An 18,971-nucleotide genomic window follows, 5' to 3' on the forward strand; every position below is an offset into this window, starting at 1 on the left:
AAATATGATCAGTGGACCTGGATGCTAAAAATTGTGCTTTGAAGCAACAAATGTTGGGATCAGATGTTTTATGTATTCATCTCTTCCTTTAGTGCACCTACCCTTACGAAGTAGGCATTAACCTCATGCTATATTTAAAAAGCAGAATGTATTTCCCAGAAGATTATACTTTGAATAATGCTTCTAAACTATAACATTCCAATAGCCTCCCCTGATGTTTAATCCCAAAAGTGTAAAAAATCTATTTGTATTTTGGCAAAATGGTTCCTAAAAAATGAAACAAAATGAAGTAATACAGGAAAGAGGGGAGAAGCTCTGATGATTTGATAAAAATAAAGATTATTTGCCAAATCAGTCTGACATGACAAGGGAAGGCTGGTATGTTTGCTAGTTCACCATTGAAATCTCCAAAATAGTGGATAAAATGGAAAAAACCACACTACACCACTAACTTTGGAATATTTGAAATCTGCTGTACAATGATATTGACAGTTGATTAATTGTTATCTTCATGAAAGTTAGGCAATAAAAGATGCATTGAACGTTTCCCATTTCAGAAACAAATACACATCTAGACTCTAAAACAAATAATGTTTACATTTTAAAAGATGGTATAACACAGATTTCATTAAAAAAAGTTTTATGTGCCTTCTTAAAAGATATTTCATTCCTGCAAATTAAGCAATACATCAGAATATTTGTTGAGATACGACTTTATTTTGTTTGCCTTCCGTATCTCTGGGGAGATTAGTTAATAATCTTCCTTTCCACTTTTATGCTTTTTTATGCTTTTCTAATTTGAAGAAGCCTAATGAGTTTTGCTTTCTTAGCTCAAGCAAAGAAATAAAGATTGAGCAGGTCTGAGCACAAGAATTTGCTTCTGCCTTTGCTTTTCAAGCTATATTAGCTGATAAAAAAGGCTGTAATCTTGTAATCACAGTCAAGATTGATGGTGACGGAAGGTTGGGTACATGAGGAATGTCATTTAGACATTGACAGAAAATGGCTACATAAGCAGTAACCCTTTCCACTGAAATTCACACGATGATTAAAACGTAATCCAAAGATTTACTAGGGAGCATTCCTTTTACTTCCTTGTGATTTAAAGAGGCTCCTTCAATATCCTTCCAAATGAAAAATGTCCTTGCTCAGCAAAGAGAACAACTGCCCCCACCCTCCTCGCCTTTCGTAAATTACTAAAAACTCATCTTTGCCGCCAGGCATGGGAAAATTAACACACACCCCAATTGTCAAGGTTGGTGTATGGTTTGATTGGATTGTGTGATTATTTTATTATAAGGTTTTTAAATTGTATTTTTTAAAATTGGATTTGTACACTGTTTATGTTGTTGTGAGCCGCTCCAAGTCTAATAAATTATGATGATGATGATGATGATGATGATAGTTATGATTATGATTATTGACGGAAATTGAGCAGATAGGTAAAAATTATGGCTTTTTGCTTCCATGCTATTTTGCTGCCGGAAAGAGATTTTTTGGTGCAGCAGCTGCTGGAAAGAGATTTCTAGGCGCGGCAGCGAGATTCGGCTGCTGTGCATGTGCAGCAGCCGAATCCCACTGTCACGCCTAAAGCAGCAGTTGGGGCAGGCTGCAAAAAGCTCTTTGATCTCCCGGGTTGCAGGAGAGATGCCTGCAATGCGGGAGAGCACAGAACAGGCCGCACGGCCAGAATTGGGGCCACCTGGCCTGTTCCCTATGCCATGACCCTTGCAGGAGGTGATCCAGGTAAGCAGAGGTGAGGGGTGCGGCAGGGGGAGCAAAGGCGAGCGGCATGGCAGGGGAGTGAGGGTGAGCGGCACAGCGGGGGAGTGAGGGCAAGTGGCACGGTGGGGGGAGTGGCAGGGAGAGTGAGGGTGTGCGGCGTGGTGGGAGCTGGCCGCTCTTACCTTGTTTTGCTGGTCGCTCACAACAGCAACTCTTGTCTCCAATTTTCAGGGTTTTTTGCTTTCATGCATGCGGGAAGCAAAACATTGAAATTGCGTGCGTGTGCTGGGTGTAGGCAGGCGCAGGGTGCGCTCCCGGCGCATTTTGGTAGGGCTGCCTAGAACATGAAAGAGTTAAAGTATTAAACCAGAGGGCATCCTAAAAGGACATTATACGTGATGCCATTGATTCTATGGAAGGTCTCTAGAATAATATTTCTCTGACTTTGAACTTTAGGTAATGTGCACCAGTATATCAGGAAGCCACAAGATTTGGATAAACATCTTGTTTAAAAAGATTATGACAAGCTAATAGCACATTAAAGCCAAGAATTAACTTACTTACCTTACATTTGAAGGTGAAGTGTTTTTTTCTTTCAAAATCTCAGCAAAAATCATGATTATGATACAACATAAATAGTGGTGTAGCTGAGCTTAGAAAAATTCTAGCCAGAAGTTCTTCCAATTTGTTTTGTGCCCCTGCTTAGACAATCATAAATTAGATAAATTAGTGAAGATTGGACTTAATCCATGGATAGTTCAATGGATTTGCAGCTGGCTGAAGCATAGATATCAGACGATTGTTGTTAATGGCGAGTATTCTGAGCAGAAACTGGTTACAAGTAGTATGCCACAAGGGTCTGTTCTGGGTCCTATTCTTTTTAATATGTGAGTGACATAGGGGAAGGTTTAGTAGGGAAGGTTTGCCTATTTGCCGATGACTCTAAAGTGTGCAATAGGGTTGATATTCCTGGAGGCATCTGTAAGACATACATACAAACTGCGTGAAATCACACTCAATAGCAGTGACTGTGAGAGGGATCTTGGAGTCTTAGTGGACAACCAACTAAAAATGAGCCAGCAATTTGTAGCAGCAGCCAGAAAGGCCAATACAATCCTAAATTGCCTGAACAGAGGGAAGCAATCTAGGACTAGGGAGATACTAATACCACTCTATAAAGCCTTAGTTAGACAACAACTAGAGTACTGTATTCAGTTTTGGTCACCACACTACAAAAAAGACATTGAAACTCTAGAGAAAGTACAGAAGAGACCAGCCAGGATGATAAGGTGTCTGGAAACTAAAACATACAAAGAGAGGTTGCAGAAACTGGGGTTGGCTAGTTCAGCAAAGAGAAGGACCTGTGGAGACATGATAGCAGTGTTCTAATACCTGGATGGCTGCCACAGAGAGGAGGGGGTCAGGCTGTTTTTCAAAGCACCAGAGGGACAGGCAAGGAATAATAGATGGAAACTGACCAAATAGAGATTCAATCTGGAAATAAGGAGGAACTTTCTGACAGTGTGATGTGATCAACTAATGGAACGGCTTGCCTATGGAGGTTGTGAAGGCTCCAACACTTGAGACTTTCAAGGGGAGATTGGACTGCCATTTGTCTGAAATGTTATAGGGACTCCTGCTTGATAAGGGAGTTGGACTAGATGAGCTACAGGGTCCCTTCCAACTCAAGTAAATAAATGAATAAACAAACAAACAAAGAAACAAACAAACAAACAAACAGACAAATAAATAAAGTAGCTCCGGAGCCACAGGTTGCCAACACCTAAGCTAATGAATCTTTCCCAAGGATTTGGGATAGGCCAATGTTGATGTTTGATAGTAGAATATAAGTTTTTACAAGAAGCATCATTCTTATTAAATTTATATGCCATCCATCTCACTATCAAGCGACTTCTACTATGGTTTTGCATTTCCCATTTCTGCCTCTGTCATATGTAACTCACAATAATGCTACATCCATAAGTGAAATTTGGACCTTTAAAAAATTAAGATTCAACCTTTATTACAATCAAAGACTAGCATAGCAGTGGTTTAAGATCCTAAAAGCTTAGGACTTCTGGTGATGGCACAGAGTGAGGTAGAAGGCAGAGGACGGTCTCTCCGTCTTCAAAGCCTGAAATGGTCAGCAATTGGGGACCCTTCAAGATATGAAAAGTGTGAAGGACTTAGCAGAGAAGGAGAGGTGTTCCAGGAGCTGCTGTGATGGTGGCAGCTACCTGGTGGCGGAGGGACTCTCTCTAACCTGATCCTGAATTGTTAGTGGGTGCTCTGCATGGTGAACATGGCACTCCAGCGAGTTGCATAGAAAGGAGCGCTTAATTATAGTATTCTGCATCAGATTAAAGAAAATTAGTGCCAGATTCCCCAAAAATTGAAAGTACAGAGAGAAAAGGGAATTGAAAGCAAAACGACCATTAATTATAGCTCTAAACTAACTTTGGCGGTCAGCAAAAGGACTAGTGCAAGGACTGTTTCCAGCATGCTGAATGAGAGACAGAGATCTTTGATTTGACAGCTGAATAAACCGAAGGTGAGGAGTTAAGACAAGAAGGGGAAAGAAACTACAAGAGACTATAGAATTTTCAGAGATCCTGATTTTGCTGGACTAGTGGTGATTTACTAATTTTTGGATTTTTGGACTGGGTTAGGGTGAAGAAGAGAGCAAAACGGAATATTTTGTAGTTGGAGCCGGGGGGCGGGGGGAGACCAACTGACTCCATTAATGAACACCTTGTGCTGATTAATACTGATTAGCCCAAAGGAATTGAAGGGGGGGAAAAAGAATAACGTGAAAAACTGAACAGGACTAAGGTGAAAAAGTGAAACTGCAACTTTAATCTTTTATTGAATTAACATGGGTAATGGATTTCTGACTTTGGATCTTGAATATTTTTGTCAGTATAACTAAGAAAGGTTTCCCTCTTTCTCTTATCTCCCGTTTCCCTTATCTAAATTTACAGTGGGGAAAAAAGTATTTAATCAGACACCAGTTGTGCAAGTTCTCCCACTTAAAATGATGAGAGAGGCCTATAATTGACATCATAAGTAGACCTCAACCATAAGAGACAACATGAGAAAACACATCCAGAAAACCACATTATCTGATTTTTAACGAATTTATTTGCAAATTATAGTGGAAAATAAGTACTTGGTCAATAACAAAAGTTCATCTCAATACTTTGTTATATATCCTTTGTTGGCAATGACAGAGGTCAAACATTTTCTGTAAGTCTTCACAAGGTTGCCACACACTGTTGCTGGTATGTTGGTCCATTCCTCCATGCAGATCTCCTCTAGAGCAGTGATGTTTTGGGGCTGTGGCTGGGCAACACGGATTTTCAACTCCCTCCAAAGGTTTTCTATAGGGTTGAGATCTGGAGACTGGCTAGCCACTCCAGGACCTTGACATGCTTCTTACAAAGCCATTCCTTTGTTGCCCTGGTGGTGTGCTTGGGATCATTGTCATGCTGAAAGACCCAGCCACATTTCATCTTCAGTGCCCTTGCTGATGGAAGGAGGTTTGCACTCAAAATCTCACGATATATGGCCCCATTCATTCTTTCATATACAAGGATCAGTCATCCTGGTCCCTTTGCAGAGAAACAGCCCCAAAGCATGATGTTGCCACCCCCATGCTTCACAGTAGGTATAGTGTTCTTTGGATGTAACTCAGCATTCTTTCTCCTCCAAACACGACGAGTTGTGTTTCTACCAAACAGTTCTACTTTGGTTTCATCTGACCATATGACATTCTCCCAATACTCTTTTGGATCATCCAAATGCTCTCTAGCAATCTTCAGATGGGTCCGGACATATACTGGCTTAAGCAGGGGGACACATCTGGCACTGCAGGATCTGAGTCCCTGGCAGCATAGTGTATTACTGATGGTAGCCTTTGTTATATTGGTCCCAGCTCTCTGCAGGTCATTCACTAGGTTCCCCAGTGTGGTTCTGAGATTTTTCCTCACCGTTCTTGTGATCATTTTGACCTTAAGGGATGAGATATTGTGTGGAGCTCCAGATTGAGGGAGATTATTAGTGGTTTGTATGTCTTTTATTTTCTAATTGTTGCTCCCACAGTTGATTTCTTCATACCAAGTTGCTTGCCTATTGCAGATTCAGAATTCCCAGTCTGGTGCACGGCTACAATCTTGTTTCTGGTGTCCTTCGACAGCTCTTTGGTCTTCACCATAGTGGAGTTTGGAGTGTGACTGTTTTGAGTTTGTGAACAGGTGACTTTTATACTGATAACAAGTTTAAACAGGTGCCATTACAACAGGTAATGAGTGGAGGACAGAGGAGCCTCTTAAAGAAGAAGCTACAGGTCTGTGAGAGCCAGAAATCTTGCTTCTTTGTAGGTGACCAAATACTTATTTTCCACCATAATTTGCAAATAAATTAGTTAAAAATCAGAAAATGTGATTTTCTGGATATGTTTTCTCATGTTGTCTCTCATGGTTGAGGTCTACTTATGATGTCAATTACAGGCCTCTCTCATCTTTTTAAGTGGGGGAACTTGCACAACTGGTGTCTGACTAAAAACTCCCCCCACTATATATTAATATACTGTATTAAGTATTAAATATTAGAAAGATAATATAAATTATTTATATAGGATTTTGGGGGGTATAATTTTTTTCTCCACACCTTACAGAAATACAAATTCACATACCTTCAAATTTCAAAACAATACAATACAGTATCAATTGCCAAATTCTTAATTAAAATTCTTAATTACTTATCTAATTTGTCTCACTATACATCATTTATTTTATGCTACCTCCTTTTCTAATTTTGTCATCCGGATTTCAAAGATTGTTTTCTGTTCTCATTCAGGTTCAAAATGCTATTAGCTATCGAAATTTATCTTGGCTATTTGCTTTTTTCTAGTAACTCTGTGCCATAGTGCTTCAATCCATTTCTTATATATAACTGTCCTTTAAGAGGAAAATTCCAAATTTACAACATACAACAACAAAATATCAATTATCATGCCTTATATCTAATTACAGTGGCATCTCTACCTAAGCCGCCCCGAGTCTGCAGAGAGGGGTGGCATACAAATCTAATAAATTATTATTATTATAAATAATTAAGAATGCCTCTACTGATGAACTTTTCTAGATAAGAACCGGGTGTTCAAGATGCCCCTTCTCAAGAACTATTTTCCATGTACAAACCCAAGCCTCTGAAACTGTAACTGAAAAGGGCAGGGAGAAGCCTCCATGGGGATTCTCTTGGAATCTAATGGGAGGAAACGGCCGTAAAAGGCAGGGAAAAGCCTCTGTGGGGCCTCTCTAGGAATCTCTTGGGAGGAAACAGGGCCAGAAAAAGCGGGGCGAAGCCTCCATGGGGCCTCTCAAGGAATCTCCTGGGAGGAAACAGGGCCTCCACCCTCCCTGTGGTTTCCCCAATTGAACACATTATTTGCTTTTACATTGATTCTATGGGAAAATTGCTTCTTCTTACAAACTTTTCTACTTAATAACCTGGTCATGGAATGAATTAAGTTTGTAAGTAGAGGTATCACTGTATAACAATAACAGTAGAGGGGGGAAATGAAATTTATTAAATGCATTATTACATTTATTAGTTTATTTGTTTATTATTTTATTTATTATTAAAAATTATTGAATTTATTAAATTTATTATTATTCAAATTTTAAATTGCATTATCTTCTTTCTGTGCTTAAACATATCATTTCTTTCATTTTACAAATATATCATTTCAAATTTAGCAAATAATTATCATATAACATATTTTTCTATTTGTTTTTCACTGAAAGTATCTTCCATTGTCAATCCCAGTATAATAATCTTCTCTAATACAGTGGTACCTCAAGATACGAACCCCTCGTCTTACGAACAACCCGAGATACGAACCCGGGGTTCTTAAAAATTTTGCCTCTTCTTACGAACTTTTTTCATGTTACGAACCCCAAACCCGAACTTCCGGGTTCGGTGTTCGCCCGGCTGTCACCTTTTAAAACAGCCGAAGGGCTTCCCAGCAGCCTTCTGAAGCCGAACACGGATGTTCGGGTTTGGCGTTCGGCTTTGGGAGGCTGCTGGGAAGCCCCCCGGCTGTTTTAAAAGGTGACAGCCGGGCGGCGGGGCTTCTCGGCGGCGGTGGCAGGTTGGTAAGACGGAAAACGTTCGGGTTCGGGAGGCCACTTTGGGTTTTTGTCTGGGAGGGAGGGCAGGAGGTCCGGCTCTGGGGGAGGGAGTCAGGAAGGTCCTCCTGCTCCCCCCCCAGCGAAAAACACAAAGACGGTCTGCCGCCGCATGACAGGCAGGGCGGAGCAGCCTGGAGCAAAGGGAGTCTGAAACCGCCGGTGGCTTCAGCTTCCCATTGCTCTGCGGGTGGCGGCAGACCGCCTTTGTATTTTTGGCTGGGGGGGGGAAGCAGGAGGCGCAGGATCGGGCCGACGGCGGGCGTGAGGCGAGGCAGTAGGTCTGCATCTTGGGCGGGTGGGCGGCGGGCGAGGAGGCGTGGCCGAGCGAGACAGGGCGGGCAGCGAGACGGGGCGGGCAGCGACTGGGGGCGGCGGCGGGGGCGGCGATGCTGTGTCCGACTCGGGGCTGGTGGCACCCGACGCAGCGGGCAACATTGTTGGCTGCTCCGGGCCGCTCCCGGAAGCGGCCATGGGAGGGTGAGCTGCCTCAGGGAGGAGGAGGATCGGGCGGGACCAGGTGGGGGCTGGAATTTCTCCGCTGGGAAGAAGCAGCGATGGATCCTCCGTCTACCTGTGTCGGCTGCTCCGGGCCACAGGGGCGAGGATGAAAGGGCGGAAGGCGTGCTCGGCTCTGCCGCTCCAGTCCCTTTCGATCGGCGCGGGAGGCAGGAGAGAACCGGGCGACCAGAGAAGCAGCGCCCCTCGCCCCTGTGGCCCGGAGCAGCCGACAGAGGTAGACGGATGATCCATCGCCGCTTCTTCCCAGCGGAGAAATTCCAGCCCCCACCTGGTCCCGCCCGATCCTCCTCCCTGAGGCAGCTCGCCCTCCCATGGCCGCTTCCTCCACCCTCCATCGCAAGCCTTCTCCACTGCAGCCAACGCGCGCTGCGATCTTCCGGGCCGGCCAGGCTCAGTGACGGAAGGCAACCGCTTGGCCCGGGATGCTCGGCCGAAAGGAGCCGGGCTTGATCCGCTGAGCCTGGCCAGCCCGGAAGATGGCAGCGCATGTTGCCTGCGCCAGTGAGAGAAGCCAAGCCGGCAGCAACGTCGCCGCAGCTTGGCTTCCTTCGCCGGCGCAGGCAACATGCGCTGCCATCTTCCGGGCCAGCCATGCTCAGTGACGGAAGATGGCAGCGCGTGTTGCCAGCGCCGGCGAGGGAAGCCAAGCCGGCCAGGCTCAGCGGATCAAGCCCGGCTCCTTTCGGCCCAGCATCCCGGGCCAAGCGGCTGCCTTCCGTCACTGAGCCTGGCTGGCCCGGAAGATCGTAGCGCGCGTTGGCTGCGGCGGCGGCGACGTTGCTGCCGGCTTGGCTTCCCTCGCCGGCGCAGCCAACGCGCGCTACGATCTTCCGGGCCAGCCAGGCTCAGTGACGGAAGGCAGCCGCTTGGCCCGGGATGCTGGGCCGAAAGGAACCGGGCTTGATCCGCTGAGCTGATGTTCCCTGGTGCATCGGGCGCCGCCAGCCCCGAGTCGGACGCACCCTCACCGCTGCGCCCAGCCGCTGCCCGTCCTAGCCGGAGCCTGAGCCAGTCGGTCGCGCCTCCTCGCCCGCCCGCCTGTCCAGGATGCAAACATGAAAAACGTGGAGGCTGGTGAACAAAGGTCAGAACTTTCGGCTTCTGGGTGGATGGTAGGAGCTAAGCGGTGGGAGGAATCAATGCCGCTAGGCTGGTAACATCTCCCCAATGTAAAAAGCCACTGGGCTGGCTTAGCTCCCCCTTTCCAGCCCGAGGCCGAAAGAAAAACGCGGAGGCTGCAGGAGTCGGGATGTGTGGAAGAGGTCCACGGAAGAACTGGGGGGACCCCAGCCCATGCCTGCTGCTTGCTCTCCCGGAAAGACCCCAGCCCACACCTTCGTGAGCTTCCCAGCCGGGTCCCTTCCACGGGGCAGTGGCCACGGCTCCCCCCAGTTCTCCCGCTGACCCTTTCCACACACGCACACCATCCCCACCCTCCGCGCAGCCGGTTGGCTGTCATCTTCTAAAGAAGCAAGAAGAGGAGGAGGAGCTGGGCGCTGGTGGTGGTGGAGGAAGGCGCCCAGCTCCTCCTCCTCTTCTTGCTTCTTTAGAAGATGACAGCCAGCCGGTGGCGCGGAGAATGTGGCCCGGAGGCTGGGAGGGAGGCGGAATACAGGAGGAGGAGGGAGGCCAGGAGGGAGAGGGGGAAGAAGGGAGGAAGGAAATCAGAGAAGATGCACGTACAAACCGCCCGTGCGTTTCCCTCCCTTCCCTTCCAGTCATTGCAAGCCGGACAGTAACTGTTGACTTTTCCGTTAATCCACCCACGAGGCTCCCTCTGGGCAGCCTGCGCTGTCTCCCCCCGTCTCCCCCCCCTCCACCCACACCCGAACAAAATCCGAATGCCGGCAGAAATGAGGCAAAAGGGGTGAATTTTGAGCTTGCACGCATTAATCGCTTTTCCATTGATTCCTATGAGAAACTTTGTTTCGTGTTACGAACTTTTCACCTTACGAACCTCCTCCTGGCACCAATTAAGTTCGTATCATGAGGTATTACTGTATATTTATTTTCACTGTTAATCTCAGTATAATAATTTCCTCTAATCTATACATTCTTCACTGTCATTCGCAGTGTAATAGTCTTCCCTAATCCATGCATCTTCCTTAATCTATGTATCTTCCCTATTCTATTTATCTTCCACTGTCTAACTCAGTGTAATAATCTTCCCTAATCTATTTATATTCACTGTCAATAATCTTCCCTAATCTTGCTCTATATATCTTTCACTGGCATGCCCAGTGTAATAATATTCCCTAACCTGTTTTTCACTAATCATCTCAGTGTAACAATCTTCCCTCATCAATTTGATTTTACCATAATTCCCAAAATAATAATCTTCCCTAATCTGTTCATTTAAGATCCCAGATACTTACAAAAATATTTATCATAGTCTATTGCTGTTTATTTTTCTCAAATTAGTCCTCCTTTAATAATCATATTTATTTATATATATATATATATATATATATATATATATATATATATATATATATATATATAATATATATATAATATTTATAGTTTTTTAAATTAGATAAATTTAGATATTTTTCTTATTGTATTTTAATAATCAAGTTAATCTATTTTAATTATTACTAATTTAATCTTAATATTATTGGGGGGTTTCTTAATGAATGGATGACTGGGGTGTATGTAATATTGTGCATAGGATGAATGATTGGTGTGAGTGTGATGGTTGGAGTGGGTGGGATTGTGGTATGCATGAGATGAATGAAAATAGTATGAACGACAGATTTGGCCCACCTGATGCTCGGGAGACAGGAGAGGAAGGGGCACTGATCTCTGGGGTGGCAGAGGGTCGGAATATTCCAGTGTTGCTGGGGAGAGGCAGATATGGCGGGGGCCACAGAGTTAGCCGTTCCAGGGGAACGAGGGATCATTGCTTAATAACGATCCCTTGTTCTGGCTCTGTGAGCCCAATCTTGGGTACTGGTGATGAATGTAACTCTGGCCCTGGGCTCAGGTTGCTGCTGCTCAATGCCAGGTCGGTGGTAAATAAAGCTCTCCTCATCCGGGATTTGATCCTGGATGAGGAGGCCGACCTGGCATGTATTACTGAAACCTGGCTGGGCCCAGAGGGGGGTGTTCCTCTCTCTGAAATCTGCCCAGCTGGGTTTCAGATATGGCATCAACCTCGACCCCAGGGAAGGGGGGAGGAGTGGCTATTATAGCCAGGGAGAGCCTTTGCCTACGTAGACTCATTGCTCCGGAAATTGCGGGTTGCGAGTCTCTCTTGATGAAGTTGGACTTAGGGGTTCAGGTGGGCTTATTTCTCACGTACCTGCCTCCCAGCTGCGTGTCAAAAGCCCTGCCTGTGCTACTCGAGGAGGTAGCCGGGTTGGCGGTGGAGTTCCCCGGACTTATTGTCCTGGGGGACTTCAACCTGCCGTCACTCGGCGAAACCTCTGGGTTGGCACAGGAGTTCATGGCCACCATGACAGCCATGGACCTGACTCAAGTAGTACAGGGTCCGACTCACGAGGGAGGGCACGCACCTGACATGGTATTCCTTTCCGAGCAATTGAGTAATGGTCTGAGACTAAGGGGCTTAGAAACATTGCCTTTGTCATGGTCAGACCATTTCCTACTACGGCTTGACTTCCTGGCTCCAATCCTTCCCCGCAGGGAGGCGGAACCAATTAAGATGTTCCGCCCCAGACGCCTGATGGACCCAGAGGGCTTTCAGACGGCGCTTGGGGTTATTCCAGAGGCACTCGTCCACAGTTTGGTGGAGTCTCTTGCGGAATACGGCTGCTGCGGAGGCTCTCGACCGGATTGCGCCCTTGCGACCTCTCTGCGGCGCTAGACCCCGTAGAGCCCCATGGTTCAACGAGGAGCTCCGGGAGTTGAAACGCCAAAAGAGACGTCTAGAGAAGCGATGGAGGAAGAGTAGGTCTGAATCCGATCGAACACTTGTAAGAGCTTTTATTAAGACTTACAAAGTGGCGCTCAAGGCGGCAAGATGCGCGTACCATGCCGCCTTGATTGCATCAGCAGAATCCCGCCCGGCCGCTCTGTTTAGGGTGACCCGCTCCCTTCTTAACCAGGGGGGAGTTGGGGAGCCCTTGCAGAGTAGTGCCGAGGATTTTAACACGTTTTTCGCTGATAAAGTCGCTCAGATCCGGGCCAACCTCGACTCCAATTGTAAGACAGAGTCGACTGACAACGAGTCAGTCGAGGTGACTGGGGCACGTACTTGTCCACCTGTCTGGGAAGAGTTTGATCTGGTGACACCTGATGAAGTGGACAAGGCCATTGGAGCTGTGAGTTCCGCCACCTGTCTACTGGATCCGTGTCCCTCCTGGTTGGTTTCGGCCAGCAGGGAGGTGACACGGAGCTGGGCCCAGGAGATTACCAACGCTTCCTTGGGGAGGGGAGTTTTTCCATCACTCTATAAAGAAGCGCTCGTGCGCCCCCTCCTCAAGAAGCCCTCCCTGGACCCAGCCGTACTTAATAACTATCGTCCAGTCTCCAACCTTCCCTTTATGAGGAAGGTTGTTGAGAAGGTGGTGGCACTCCAGCTCCAGCGGTCCTTGGAAGAAGCCGATTATCTAGGTCCCCAACAGTCGGGTTTCAGGCCCGCTTACAGCACGGAAACTGCTTTGGTCGCGTTGATGGATGATCTCTGGCGGGCCCGGGACAGGGGTTTATCCTCTGTCCTGGTGCTCCTTGACCTCTCAGCGGCTTTCAATACCATCGACCATGGTATCCTTCTGCACCGGCTGGAGGGGTTGGGGGTGGGAGGCACTGTTCTCCAGTGGTTCTCCTCCTACCTCTCTGGCCGGTCGCAGTCAGTGTTAGTGGGGGGTCAGAGGTCGGCTCCTAGGTTTCTCCCTTGTGGGGTGCCTCAGGGGTCGGTCCTCTCCCCCCTGCTATTCAACATCTACATGAAACCGCTGGGCGAGATCATCCAAGGACATGGGGTGAGGTATCATCAATATGTGGATGATACCCAGCTTTACATCTCCACCCCATGCCCAGTCAACGAAGCGGTGGAAGTGATGTGCCGGTGCCTGGAGGCTGTTGGGGCCTGGATGGGTGTCAACAGACTCAAGCTCAACCCGGATAAGACGGAGTGGCTGTGGGTTTTGCCTCCCAAGGACAATTCCATCTGTCCGTCCATTACCCTGGGGGGGAATTATTGACCCCCTCAGAGAGGGTCCGCAACTTGGGCGTCCTCCTCGATCCACAGCTCACATTAGAAAACCATCTATCAGCTGTGGCGAGGGGGGCGTTTGCCCAGGTTCGCCTGGTGCACCAGTTGCGGCCCTATCTGGACCGGGACTCATTGCTCACAGTCACTCATGCCCTCATCACCTTGAGGTTCGACTACTGTAATGCTCTCTACATGGGGCTACCTTTGAAAAGTGTTCGGAAACTTCAGATCGTGCAGAATGCAGCTGCGAGAGCAGTCATGGGCTTACCCAGGTATGCCCATGTTTCACCATCACTCCGCAGTCTGCATTGGCTGCCGATCAGTTTCCGGTCACAATTCAAAGTGTTGGTTATGACCTTTAAAGCTCTTCATGGCATCGGACCAGAATATCTCCGAGACCGCCTTCTGCCGCACGAATCCCAGCGACCGATTAGGGCCCACAGAGTGGGCCTCCTCCGGGTCCCGTCAACTAAACAATGTCGGTTGGCGGGCCCCAGGGGGAGAGCGTTCTCTGTGGCGGCACCGACTCTCTGGAACCAACTCCCCCCGGAGATCAGAACTGCCCTTACTCTTCCTGCCTTCAGTAAACTTCTCAAAACCCACCTTTGCCGTCAGTCATGGGGAAAGTGAACATCTCCCCCTGGGCCCGCTGAATTTATGCATGGTATGCTTGTGTGTGTGTATGTTAGTATAGGGGTTTTTTAAAACTTTTAATATTTTAATTAATTGGATTATGTATTGGATTGTTTTTTCACTTGTTGTGAGCCACCCCGAGTCTTCGGAGAGGGGCGGCATACAAATCCAAATAATAAATAAATAATAAAAATAAATAAATCATGCCTTTATTATATCCCTTTTCGCCTGCTTCTCTTTTCCAATATAATTCCCATTATAATAATCTTATAATTCAGATAATCAATAAATTCAAATTTATCTCTAGAAATCCATTTAAAAACCACATACAGTTATAAATTTATCATTGTCCAAATCTTCTTCCACCTGCTCCTTCTTCTTTCAGCTCTTCTTTTATTTTCTTGTTTAAATTTACCAAATACCTGCTACATTTTCACAATTCAATTTTAATAATATTAATATTGCAAATAAAGTCTATCTTATAAATTTGAGACTTCCGGTAGTGACGTTGCACTGGTGCCAGGCTTCTCTCGGCCGCTCCAAGGTAGATTCGGCTTTTGAAAGATTTCGGCCGCTTCTGCGGGCGATTGTGGGCCCGTAGAGCCCACAATCTGATAGGGGAATCTCCAGCGCACCTGGGGGTGGCCGGTGAGCCCCTCAGACAGTGGGGAAATCCCCTCTGCTGACTTTCAAAGAGATCGGCTTTACAGACCGATCCGGAAGTGCAAACGTCCCTGACACTTTTATGGAAGCCGCAAGGACGACTGAAGCATTGGTGGATTTGAGAGTAAGAGCAAGACTGTGAGTGATTGGTATTTCGAATGGACAAGAAAGTATCCCTTTTGTAGAACTAAATGCTTTGAGAGTTTTGAGATTGTGCCAGCTAAATTAAATGGCGGCAATAACGATCTTTACCAACTGGCATGGTGGCAGTGATTAAGCAGTAATTCGCTGGGACAGCCAAAAAACCTTGACTGATCGTGACTGATCATGCTTGCTGGACTCCAGTTTAAAAGACCGTAGCCACAGAGATGGAAAGAAAAAACCTTGGATATTCTTTACAAAAGGTGAAAGGTACCTGGAACATGTAGAAGGAACGTGTAAGGTGTTTTTAAAAGTTTACCGATGTCGTTTTGAACTATCGAGAAGTGAATTGAGTCGGAGGTGACTGAGACTATCTATCAACCAGAACCTATTTCCCCTCTGCCTTTCTTCTTTCGAACCTTGTATTGTCTATTTTTTGTTTTGTGCTCTTTTTTGACTTTGTGAAATTTTGGACTTGCTTCAATTTCTCCCCCTCTTTTTTTCCGCTCCATATTTTTTTCTTTTGCCCCACTGGTGGATTTATCTTCTATATGGACATATTATGAACTTGGACTATATCAACTTATAGTAAACTTAGTGCAACCATCAACTTACTGACTGAATACTGATTGTTTGAATGACTGAATGAATGAATTAAATCAAATTCCCTCTTTATATCTGACCCACTAAACCTGACTTTGGACTCCATATTTCGCTTTTACAAAAGAAGAAAAGAAAGAACAATATCTACAATTTGTGGAACTCTATAAGTACATTGAGGGGGTTACAGTGGAAAATCCAACAAAAGATTTTTTCTTCCTTTTCTGATTATATAAAGGATTTAGATATATATAATTCTGATACGGTATCTTTTTTTTTCTTTGTGATCCTTCTGTATACTTAACCTTAATTTAAACTTAAAAATTAATTTAATATTTGGTGGCTGATACTATATATAAGCTCTATATTGTGTCTAATCATTGATTGATTTCTTTTTCATATAATTCTAATTCTAATATTACTTAAAATTAAGTTAACAATAACATTTATTATTGTTATACAACTGGGAGATAAAAACAACGCTATTGTGACACCTTAGTTATATAGTTGTTTTATAAAGGACTGATTAAGTATACTAAACATATTTTTTCTCTTTGAAATGTTACTAGATCTAAACTAATTATCCAATTAATTTGCATACGTATTAGACTGAAATATCTGATTAATACTCTGATTATATTACATTGATTGGACTGACTACAGAATTATAGATTACAGCAGATAGAACTATTATATATTTAATATTGATTGATTATATTGTTCTTTCTGAGTCTATCCCCTATTAATTCATCACTAGACTGAAATAACTGACTAATTAATTATTTTCACTATTGATTGCTTAATACTTTGACTATATTTCATTGACTGGATTGATTACAGAATTATAGATTATAGTATATAGGTTGATTATATATTTAATATAGATTGACTATATTGCGCTTCTGAATCCATCCCCTATTAACCCATTAATATTATTCTATTTTCTTGGATAACTAATCTATTTTTTATGATAATCTTATCTTTTACTACTCACCCTATCTGTTACTTTTGATCAATCTTTTCCTCTAACCCAAAACTTGAACTCTCTTTGAAGAGAATATTGACTAACATGGACCACTTTTGGAAAATATTCAAAATGTCTTCGAAAAACCAGACAACATTAATGAAGACCTGGGGAAAAAATGTCTCACAACCGACTACACCGTCTTCCCAACGCTCATCTGAAATGTTTCCCAACAACAAAACAACAACGGCTCAATCCTTGCAACCACCTCAGACCATCACATTGGTCTCATTATTTGACATGATGACAAAGATGCAAAAATCCATCGACCGCAACTATGAAGCCATGTCCAGAAATATGGGAATAATGAAAGAGGACATTAAAAAAATACAGGATCATGTTGGTAATCTGGATGATCGAATGGAAAAGTTGGATGACAAAATGGAAAACTTCCATGGAATTTTGACGAAAAATGACCAAAAAATTAACAAAATAGAAGAGATTAATGAACAAATGGAGACACACCTGCGATTTGCGGAAGCAAGATCTGAATATATTAATAAAAATCTCGAAGAAGTGGTTGATGAATTTGGAACTGGAGAAATTGGCTTTCTATCTTCGATTTCAAAATGTAACAGAATCAGATGACCAAGACCTCCCTCAAACTATGGCTGAAATTTTGGCAAAAATAACAGGAAAATGACACAGGAAATGATAGAACAAATGGACGAAATTTATCAAATCTCAACCTTGTTTGCAAGATGCCACAGATTGCCGAGAGAGGTCCATATTAGATTCACTAAAAGAAACACTCAAGATGAAATCTATTGAGCATCGAAAGAAAACGTAATTTCTCATAGGGGAAAAGAGATCACTGTGTTCCAGCTGATTCCTAGACGCGTAAGAGAAAAACGCAAACTGTACTAATCTTTGGCAAATAAACTAAATAAAAACAAAGTTATGTTTAGATGGTTGATGCCTGAAGGAATGCTGGTGACCCTATTCGATAAGAAATATAAAATCAACACCCCAGAAGACACAAAATATTTTTATGAATAACTGTTAAAACCCCTAGAAGTCTGATTTATGAAAGAAGCAGATAGTAAAGATAAAATGACCATGGAAGAACTAAGCTCAGATGACAACCCTCCAGATAAGGATGGCATTTGAGACACCCTCATGATGGTGATTTGAGACAAACACAAGGCAATTATGAAAGACAGGGGCCGATTACAAGAGCAAAGGCTGAAGCAAGAAAATAAAAGTCACAACAACTCATCTATACCTATTCATAAAAATGACATTACGATATTTTCAACCAATATAAATGGATTAAATTCAGACAGGAAGAGGAAAAAAATCTTTCACAATTTACTAAACTACAATTTCCATATAACATGCCTACAAGAGACTCACATTACCAAAAAAGATAACTTGGTGCTACTTCTTCCAAGTCTTGGCGAACTCTTTACCACCTCAGCACTAGTTAAAAGAAGAGGAATAGCTATGTATATTAAACCCCAATACACACCAAAACTCATCTACAATGACTCTGATGGTCAAATATTAATGGTCCAGATAACTATTGGGAAAGAAGAAATAATAATAATAGGAATTTATGCACCTTCTATTAAACAATCTACATTCTTCACAAAGCTACACGAAAACATACTGGAAATGAACCTGTCTAACTTCACCATTATGGGCGATTTTAATGCCGCACAAGATAAAATAAAAGACTACAAGAGCAATAAACAACACCACTTAAGAAAAATACTCCCAACTACGTTTGATGACTTAATTTATGAATTTTCATTAAAAGACATATGGAGAGCACACCATCTAGATAAGACACAATGTACCTTTTTTTCCTATCCACACAAATCTTGGTCCTATATCGATATGGCTTGGTCTAATTCCTACATCACAAATCAAATAATACATATACAGATCTTATCTGGTTCCTGGGCTGACCACAACCCTAACTTCGAACTCTTAAAAATTCGAATACCACAACATGGCAAAAATGAATCAGTCCACCATAAATGAAAAACAATTTAAAAACTCTATAGAATATGAATTACCAACTTTTTTCCAGTTCAATTGCAATGGAGCTACATCTCCACATACCATCTGGGATACAACAAAAGTCTACATCCATGGAATATACATTTCCTACCTGGCAAACTCCAGAAAACAACAAAAAAAGAAACTTAACAACCTTAACACAAAACCTCAGATTGCAGAAAAGTTTCTCCAACAAAATCCAGATGACACAATGACCGTAATTGAAACTAAATCCATAAGACATGAAATAAACTTAGTAACCCAACAACAACTTACTGATAAAATT

The 18,971-nt window shown here is 43.9% G+C and overlaps 1 protein-coding gene across 3 annotated transcripts in view; it reads left to right on the top strand.

Moving 5' to 3' along the window:
• Nucleotides 1-18,971, top strand: part of TMEM108 (transmembrane protein 108) — a 138,073-nt gene that overhangs the window by 51,941 nt on the left and 67,161 nt on the right. The gene's annotated exons all lie outside the window — the stretch shown is intronic.

This window comes from Erythrolamprus reginae, chromosome Z (assembly GCF_031021105.1).
Source record: "Erythrolamprus reginae isolate rEryReg1 chromosome Z, rEryReg1.hap1, whole genome shotgun sequence".
NCBI classification, from domain to species: Eukaryota; Metazoa; Chordata; class Lepidosauria; order Squamata; family Dipsadidae; genus Erythrolamprus; species Erythrolamprus reginae.